We start from the raw sequence: 10,416 nt of genomic DNA on the forward strand, positions 1-10,416 counted from the left end.
TTTTTACTCTCAATTATGCTTTTAAAACTATTTCCTTCAAGAGGTGTCTTTCTGTTAATACCAAAATGGGGAAATGAAATAAAACCCAGGGAAAAGCAAATGTATAAATCTTACAAAATATAGTTCCTCCCCTCCCCAACATGACTCTGGGACATAGAGGGCTATATTCTTAGTGAAGGTGAAGTGGAAGTAAGCTTGTTCTCAACTCCAAAGAATTGCAAGAAAGATCAATTCTCTTGAAAATGGGGGGAAATATTGCTAAAAATTTAGATCCACTATTCAGTCCATATTGTGGGTTTGTATCTGAATTCACATATTGTATAGTGCAAAAATCTCAAGTCAAGAATTTACTGTAAAGTAATCCCTTACTGATAATAACCCCAGGTTCCTGGAAGAAGCAAATAAAAATACACTGTAAAAATCCAACTTCCAACCAATCCTATGAGAATTCCTGCAAACAAAATTCTGAGGAAAATGAATAGCTCATAGTCAAGAATAACAAAATACATAAGAAAAAAAGTCACCAAGAATGAGAACTAGTGGAACACTATGTTCCATAAAACAGTCCTATAATAAATTCAGATTGTGGAATTCTCTCTGGTGGCCTTAATGTGTCAATCTGGCTAGACTGAGGTGCTTTTCCCAGAATTCCCTTTCTTGAATGCTTCCTGTTAGGGTAGGCTACAGGGAGGTCCTGGGATTTGGAAGGCAGGAGGGAAGCAGCAGCCATTTGGTAGTACACACACACAGGTTACTTTGCTGACTCACCTCAATGTGAAGCATCAGCAGGGCCTGCAATTGCTCTACCTTCCCCTCCATCCTTCTTTAGCTTTACTAACTCCTAGGTAAAGCATGTATATATAGTTCTGTGACAAAGGACCCCAGCTTCTGCAGAATACCCTTGTCACCAATGACAGAAGCAACAAGAATGGATACATGTATCCGTCTACCCTCTAGGATTCCAGCCCATGCTGGTGAATTCCAGCCTGCTTATGATCTTCTGTTCCTGCCCTGTAGACTTAAAGCTCTAGATTCAAAAGTAGAAACCACAGCCTTGCAGAGACTACTTAGCTCCCCAAATTGCATAAGCCAATTCCCTGTAACAGATGTGTGTGCGTTTGTGTGGGTGTGTATGTATTTCCTAGCAAGGGATTTATGGTTGCTGTTTGAAACTTGACTGCTACATTATCAGACACGAATTATAAAATGACCATATTTAATATGTTTAAAGAAAGGTGAATTGCTTCTCAGTCTTTTGGCTAAGATCAAAAGTAGTATCTGTTCTTATCAGTTTAATAGCTGATATGTCCTCTATCCAAGGACAATATATTATTAGAAAGGAATGAAGTACTGATACATGCTACATCATGAATGAACCTTGAAAACATTATGCTAAGTGAAAGAAGCCAGCCACAGACAGCCACATACTGTATGGTTTTATTTATGTGAAATGTCCAGAATAGGCAAATCCATTGATAGAAAGTAGGTTAGTGGTTGCTAGGTGCTGGATGGGTTAGGGGGAAATGGTGAGTGGCTGCTAAATTGTCCAGGGTTTCTTTTTGGGATGATGAAATGTTATAAAATTGATTTTGGTGATGGTTGCACAACTCTGTGAATATACTAGAAACTAATGAACTGTATAATTTAAATGGATGAATTTTATGGTATGTAAAATATATCTCAATAAAGCTGTTTTTTAAAAACAAAAAAAAAACCTAAAGTAAAACCTAAAGTAAATAAAAGGAGCTAAAACTCAAAAAAAAAAAAAAAGAAAGAAAAGAAAGGTGAGAAGGTTCTGCTTGTGCTTAGGATGTAAAAAGCTGCTAGACAAGGTTGCTCCCATTCTAACAACAAGAAAAAATTGTGTAATCAGTAAAATTATAACTTTTCTAGAACTCACCAGAGAGATGAGGTCACAGGACAACCAAGTGAATTGAATTCCAGAGAGTGACAATCCCCTCTGCAGAGAAGTGGGACTTTTGCCTTTGAAGAGGGCATGAGTAGAAGAGGTCATTGCCATAAAGGTGGATGAGAAGAAATCAGCTAATATTGCTTAATAAATTCTTAAAATCAGTACAGGCTGATGAATCAGTTTAGAATAACTGGGAGTCCCTGACACAAAGAGAATGTGCACTCACTTGCAAGTTCTTTTCTGCAGGCTTCTACTCGGTCAAAACTAAGCATAGGGCAGAAGACTTGAGAAAGTCCCTGCTGATGTGCAATGGTAATTGACTGATGCAGGAGGAAAAATGCATAAAAGACTGCTGCTTCCCTAGATCCTTCTTTCTTTGGAGCAAAAGCTTTGTACCACTTGTTAGGGGCAGCAAAACTTTATGAAAGATCTACTGCTTGAAGGAAGGGTAGAAATAAAAGCCCTCTGCCTCTGGGGAAAGCACAGGAATACCTCTTGGGCTCAGATTCCTGTACTGATATAAATTAGAGGGCTGCTACCACTGGAGAAGGGGTAAGACCACCATAAATACAATGCAGAGTTTGGCTACCAGCGGGGAATATGGGTAGAATTGTAGAGAAAGTTCCACCATCTGAGTTCCAGGGTCACAGGCTTGCCTGAGACTATGGCTGGATCAGGATAACTGATAACCACATTTGTCCCCACCACTACCCCCAGGAGCCTACCATTAGTAAATATCAACAACAGTCTTCCACTGAAAAAAAAAAAAAAAGAGAGACTTCCTCTTCACTGCAAATGTTAAGGGACTACTGGAAGCTATGGGTAGAACAGGAACACTGCCAGGTCACATGCTGAGCACAAGGTAACCATAATCCACTGCTGGCTGAATTTCAATCCTGTATCACACTGAAGATAACAACAACAACAAAATCCAAGTTTAGTTCAACCTGTGACTAGATGGACCCAATGCCCCACACTAATGGCCTGACTGAAGAAGCAGCATGCCTATTTCCAGACATAAGGACTATATATGTCTCAGCATCTACAGTTCTTCAATACGTAATGTCTGACATTCAATCAAATATTTGAGTCACACAGAAAGACAAGGGAAGAACCTACCCATTGTCAAGAGATTAGGGAATCAACAGAAGCAGACTCAGAGATGACCCAGATGTTAGAGCCTTCAGTCAGGGATGTCAAAATAACTAGAATTAATATATTAAAGGATTGAGTGGAAAAGGTCTATAACATGCATGAATATATGGGGGAATTTTAGCAGAGAAGTAGAAAATATAGAGTCCAGTGGAAATGCTAGAAATTTTTAAAAGTAATAGAGATGAAAAAAAATCTTTTGATTGACTTGTTAGCAGAATCAATACAACTAAAGAAAGATTTAGCAAACATAAAGATAGGCCAATAAAAATTATACAAACTGAAACACAAATAGAAAGAAAAGAGTGAAAAAAATATAATAGAACATCCAAGAGCTGTGGGACAGAATCAGTCTAACATATATGTAACTAGTCTCAGAAGGAAGAGAACAGGAATTCTCTGGTGGTCCAGTGGTTAGGACTCCATGCTTCCACTGCAGGGGGCACAGGTTTGATCCCTGGTTGGGGAACTAAGATCCCACAAGCCACATGGCATGGCGAAAAAAAAAAAAAAAAAAAAAAAAAAGAAGGAAGAAAACAGGGTAATGATGATAATAATAACAATGATGATGATGATAGCTAACCTCCATGAATCCCAAGCAGGATAAATACCAACACCATACACACACTTAGACATATCATAAACAAACTGCTGAAAACCAAAAAGCAAGAAAACACTGAAAGCAAGAAGAGAAAAAAGGAAACATTACATAAAGAAGGACTAAAACAAGAATTATAGCAGACTATCAAAAACTACACAAAGCCAGAACAATGAAGCAATGTCTTTAAAGTACTAAAAGAAAACAACCTGTCAACCCAGAATTTTATATCCAGTGAAAATATATTTCAAAACTGAAAGGAAAATAGAGACTTCTTTCAGACAATAAAAGCTGAGATAATTCACTGCCAGCAGACCTGAACTACAAGAAATGTTAAAGAACATTATTCAGGAAGAAGATATATGATATTAGGTGGTAGTTTTTAAACCTACACAAATCAATAAAAAGCACCAAAAAATTTTTAAAACGGTCAGTATAAAGAGACTTTATCTTATTTGTAAGCTCTTTTTAAAAAAGAAAAAAACCTGACTATCTAAAGCAAAAATGATGATGTATTGTGCATTTTATTACATGTAGAAGTAAAATGTATGACCAACACGCTACCAAAAGTAGGAGGAAAGAATTTGAAGTATAAGAATGAAATAATGCCCTTTGCAGCAACATGGATGTACCGGGAGATTATCATACTAAGTGTAGTAAGTCAGAGAAAGACAAATACCTTATGATATCACTCATATGTGAAATCTATTTTTTTTAAAAAAATGATACAAATGAACTTATTTACAAAACAGAAACAGACTTACAGATATTGAAAACAAACTTATGGTTACCAAAGGGGAAATGTGGAGGGGAGAGATAAATCAGGAGCTTGGGATTAACATACACACGCCACTATATATAAGACAGATAACCAACAAGGACCTACTGTATAGCACAGGGAACTCTACCCAATATTCTGTGATAACCTATATGAGAAAAGAATCTGAAAAAGAATGAAAAAAAAAATATATATATATGTATATAACTGAATCACTTTTCTGTACACCTGAAACTAACACAACATTGTAAACCAACTGTACTCCAATAAAATTTTTTTAAAATTGATTATAAAAGAAAAAAATTTTTGAAGCATAGCACTGTAAGATTATTACACTATATAGGAAGTAGTATAATCTTAGTTGAAGGTAAACTGTGATAAGTTAAAGATGGATATTGTAAATCCTAGAGCAACCACTAAAAAAATTAAAGAGATGCAACTAATAACACAAATGGTAGTAATAAAATGAAGTCAGAAATATGTGACACAATTAATCCAAGAGAAGGTGGTAAAAGAGGGGAAAGAGAACAAGGAACTGATGGAAAACAGTAGCAAGATGTTAGATTTAAATTCAATCATACTACTAGCTACATTAAATATAAATAATCTAAACACAGAAGTCAGAGATTGACAGATTGAACAAGCAGCAAGATCCAACTGTAGGTTGTCTATTTCTTCACATAAAAAAATAACGCAAGGCAACTAGGAAAATATGTGCATGGAAAAAGAAACTCTTTAAGAGGAATAAGTATATTTAAAAGTGAATAAATAGGCCTTCTAAAAATTAAGAATATTTTTTAAAGATTTTTTTTTTTGATGTGGACCATTTTTCAAGTCTTTATTGAATTTGTTACAATATTGATTCTGTTTCATGTTTTGGCTTTTTCGCCATGAGGCATGTGGGATCCCAGCTCCCCAACCAGGGATCAAATCCGCACCGCCTGCATTGGAAGGCGAAGTCTCAACCAATGGACCACCAGGGAAGTTCCAAGAGTATAATATTCTTTAGAAAACAAAATGGATAGATTTTAACATATAATCAAAAAGAGAATTAGTGAACAGGAAGAGATTGGAAAAATTATTCAGGAGTCATCATAAAGAAACAGGATAACTGTAAAAGTGAATTTATGAGAAGTTATAAGAATAGAGTGAGAAAGACTAACATAAATCTAATTTGATTTCCAGAAAGAGATAAGAGAGAGAATTTGGCAGAGAAAATATTTGATGACAGAACAGTTAAAATTTTCTTAAAATACAGCACTCAGAGATTTAAGAAGTCTTACAAATCCAAGCAGCATAAATCAAAAGAAATCTACAAGTGGATGCTTCATAGTAAAACTGCAGAAGACTAAAGTCAGAGAGGACTTTAATAGTGGTCAGAGGACTGAAAAATTAGACAGACACATAACTGTTCATCTTTCAAAAAAAAGCCAGGGACTTCCCTAGTGGTGCAGTGGTTAAGAATCCGCCTGCCAATGCAGGGGATATGGGTTTGAGCCCTGCTCCAGGAAGATCCCACATGCCATGGAGCAACCAAGCCCGAGTGCCACAACTACTAAGCCTGCGCTCTCGAGCCCACGAGCCATGACTACTGAGCCTGAGTGCCACAACTACTGAAGCCCGCGCTTGTGCTCTACAGCAAGAGAGGCCACCGCAAAGAGAAGCCTGTGCACTGCAACGGAGAGTAGCCCCTGCTCGCCACAACTAGAGAAAAGCCCGCGGGTGGCAACAAAGACCCAACACAGCCAGAAATAAAAATAAATAAATAAATTTATTTTTTAAAAGAAAAGCCAGAAGATAGTGAAATAATAGTCAAAGTACTGAAGAACAAATGTCTCCAAAAATTCTTTGGTTAATATATTTAAGAGGGCTTCCCTGGTGGCGCAGTGGTTGAGAATCCGCCTGCCGATGCAGGGGACGCGGGTTCGTGCCCTGGTCCGGGAAGATCCCACGTGCCGCGGAGCAACTAAGCCCGTGAGCCATGGCCGCTGAGCCTGCGCGTCCGGAGCCTGTGCTCCGCAACGGGAGAGGCCACAACAGTGAGAGGCCCGCATACCGCAAAACAAAAAAACACAAAAAAAATATATTTAAGAGTGAAATGATGTAAATATTTTCTTTGAGATTGGGAACTGAGATAAGGGTGCTCATTATCACCACTTGTGTTCAATATTATGCTGAAAATTCTAGTCAGTGCCATAATTCAAGAGGAAAAGTAAAAGCATAGAGTTTCAAAGGGAGAAACAAAACTATCATTATTACAGATGGCATGGATGTACACACAGAAAATGCAAAAGAATCTATGGGTAAATTATTAAAATTAACGAGAGCTTAGCAGTGCAGCTGAATATAAAGTTAACATACAAACATGAGTTGCATTTTCATAAACCTGCAATAGATAAAATGAACTTTCAAAAATGTCATTTCCAGTAATATTTTGAAAATGTACCTAAGATAAATCTAACAGAAGATGTGGAAAACTTTTATGGAGAAAGCCATAAACATTTTACTACATATTAAAGATGGCCTAAATAAATTGACATGTATGTCATATTCCTGGATTAGGGGACTTATTATTGTGAAAATGTCAATTCTTGAGAAAGAAGAAGGTAAGGAATTGCCCTACCAGTTATCAAGTTTACTGTAAAGTTATTGTAATTAAGACAATGTGGTTTAGGCACAGGAATAGACAAACTGTGGAAGAGAATGGAGACATAGACAATCATTTGATAAATGATAGTCGCTATTGCAGTTTAATTCAGAGTGATTGTACAGTTCAATGTACCACTGAACCAGTTTCAAGTGGAGAACAGATCTAAATGTGAAAGGCAAAAAACAAAGCTTTAAGAATATCACAAAGGGGCTTCCCTGGTGGCGCAGTGGTTGAGAGTCCACCTGCCGATGCAGAGGACGCGGGTTCGTGCCCCCGTCTGGGAGGATCCCACATGCCGCAGAGCGGCTGGGCCCGTGAGCCGTGGCCACTGAGCCTACGCGTCCGGAGCCTGTGCTCCGCAACGGGAGAGGCCACAACAGTGAGAGGCCCGTGAACTGCCAAAAAAAAAAAAAGAACATCACAAAGGAGAATATCTCTGTGACCTTGAGGGTATTAAAGGATTTTTAGAAAGATTTTCTTTAATGGACAATTTTAAAGGAAAAGTTAATAAATCCAGTTACATTGAAATTAAGAATTCCTCAAACGCTATCATGAAAGGGAGTAAAAAAGCAAACTGCAAAGAAGTATTTGCAAATATATTAGCACAAAAGACTAGCATTCAGAATATACTAAGAACACTACTGAATTGATAAATAAAATGAGAAAAAAACAAGATAAAGCTGAGCAAAGATAGATAGGTAGATAGATAGATGATAGATATTACTAAAGAAGAAACTCAAATGACAAACACATTAAAAATACTCAACTTCATTAGTAATTAGAGAAAGGCAAATGAAAATCATAATAAGATGCCATTAAACACCCACCCGTTTTGCAAAATTTAAGAACTGTGGCAATATAAAATGTAGAAGAAGTGAATCAGTGAGAATTCTTATATACTTTGTTGGGGGTATAAATGGGAATGACTGCTTTGGAAAACAATGTTTCATCACTATTAAACTTGTACATACACTGCAATTTCAGTAATTACTCTCCAAGATATATATCCTTGATCAACTCATGTTCCTGAACACCTGGGTACAAATATAAGAATAATCAAAGCAGACTGTTCTCACTAGCTCCAAACTTAAAACAACCCAAAAGTATATAAACCACAGAATGGTAAATAAAACACGAATACAACCAATGAAAATGAAGGAACTACATCTACACGAGTGAAGAGCAAAATTATAATGTAGAATAAAAGAAGCAAGTCATAAAAGTATACATACTCTATGGTTTCATTGGTAGAAAATACAAAAACAGGCAAGACTAAAAAATATTATTTAAGCATGCACACATGGGTGGCAAAAGATATCTTTTAAAAAGTGAATAATAGACATAAAATTCAGAGGAATTCTTTTCTTTGGGGAGAAAAGAAGGGAACAGAATTGGGGAGAGGCCTAGAGAAAAATTCTAATATACTCTTAATGTTCTAATTTATAACTTGGTTGACATGTGAAAGGGTGTTTTATTATTAAAAATGTACATATGTATTTTAAATGCTCTATGTTTATATGAAAGATTTCAAAAGAAAAAAGGAAAAACAAATTTTAAAAAAATAATGAATCTTTACTTCCAGCCAAGATGGAATAACAGAGACAAGACACTCTACTGCCTGAAACAATGGACCAAAAAATGGACAAAATATATGAAACAATGGTTTCAAAACACTGAACACCAGCCACTGATGGAAAGTGATCCCTGACAGCAGAGTCCTACAACTGGCCCAGCTTACTGCTTTGAGAGAATTTCTAGCTGGAGAAGCAAAGGGGGGGCTCAAGCAGAGCCCAGGAGACTCCCCGAGTTGAGATGTAAGAAAGTCCTGAGAGACAAAAGTGGCCAGGGTTCACAGGACCAAATACCAGAAAGAGGACAGCTGCAGGGAGAGAGAACTCCAGAGATCTGCAGAGTCCCCTTTGAGAATTCAGTAGAATTCTGATGAATGCATGCAAGTGAGGAAACCACCCAAGTATGGGTAAAGTACCACCTAAAAGGATCAAATGGTATAACCCTGTGGGAAAATTTACACCCCGTAGGATATTTATTGAGGCTCCTCTACCGCTAGGCAAGTTAACAAGTATATCTTAGCTTCACAAAAACCTGTGAGATAGATAACACACTCATTTTACAGAAAAGGAAGCTGAGGCTCCAGGAGGGAATAGCTTTTGCAGGATGACCAAACTAGTAAATGTCAGTGCCTCGATCCAAGATTAAGTCTTCTGACCAAAAAACACGTGTCTTTCTGCAGTGTGCTGTGCTCTCTCTCCTTGCCCCATGGTCTGTGGTTGACAAAGGTCAGAATTATCTTTCCTTTATCTTACTTGCTGGAAATCTCTCTTCCTTCAATAATTCCTTGAAACTGGCACTCAACACTAACAATGTACGTACTCAACATTTTTCATAAATGCTGCAGTTTTTCTTCGTCCTTTCAAGGTCAACTTTCTTTAGAGGAGGGCTATAGTTTCCTTCAAATTATTTAAAAAATGAATTGAGTACCTTCAGGGCACCAGAACAAACTTTGTAAAAACATTTACACAGAGTCTGAAATATTGGGGGTTTGGGAAATGATTTTTTTTCTACAAAACCCTTTCTGTCTTTAAGAATGTTAGTTAAATCCAGAGGCTTTAATTAAGTCATCCCTAAAATCAGCATCACATCACATCTTGCAAGGTTTGGTGGGATGGATGAATGAAATCCCTAACTGAAGAGTCATGGAGTTGGGGATGGTACGGGGGCCATCTCAAATGGAGCGATACTGTAAACACAAGATGTCACCTGCCAAATCAGTAAACAAAGGCTGTTGCAGCCATCAAGCCATCACATTACAGCCGCCCAGATGATGAGCCCTGAGGGAACTCAGGATGAAAGAACACAGGATACTGGCCCCAGATAGCTGAGGCGCATATCAAAGGAATGATTGCAGTGAGCCCAAGTTTTGCACCTTCCCGTACAAAGAAAAGCACTAAATTCCCTAACTTGATATATCTGGTTTTCTTTAATTGATAGTCATCTTTTGATTCCAACTACCTGGTCTTTTGTTGCAAAAACTCTTATATATCCTGGCTCCCCCCTTGCCTCTTCGGAACAGTCTCTCAGAATTACCTGAGATGCTGTGTCCCAGGCTTAAGTCCTGAGTCTTGTTTGCCAGGTAAAACATGACTCTCAACTTTTAGGTTGTGCATTTTTTTTCAGTCAACAGTACCTAAAAGGTATCCTTAATCTGGATCACTGAATCCTGAAACTAGACCCCAAATTTCACGTTTTTGTTTGTGCAGTTTTCCAGGAGGACTCTAACAGCTTTCTTCAGATTCCCAGTGGAGTCA

The 10,416-nt window shown here is 37.5% G+C and overlaps 1 pseudogene; it reads left to right on the forward strand.

Moving 5' to 3' along the window:
- Window positions 1-1,239: 1,239 nt before the first annotated feature.
- LOC131759090 (U2 spliceosomal RNA) lies at window positions 1,240-1,352 on the forward strand (annotated as a pseudogene).
- Window positions 1,353-10,416: the final 9,064 nt, after the last annotated feature.

This window comes from Kogia breviceps, chromosome 6 (genome assembly GCF_026419965.1).
Source record: "Kogia breviceps isolate mKogBre1 chromosome 6, mKogBre1 haplotype 1, whole genome shotgun sequence".
Lineage (NCBI taxonomy): Eukaryota > Metazoa > Chordata > Mammalia > Artiodactyla > Physeteridae > Kogia > Kogia breviceps.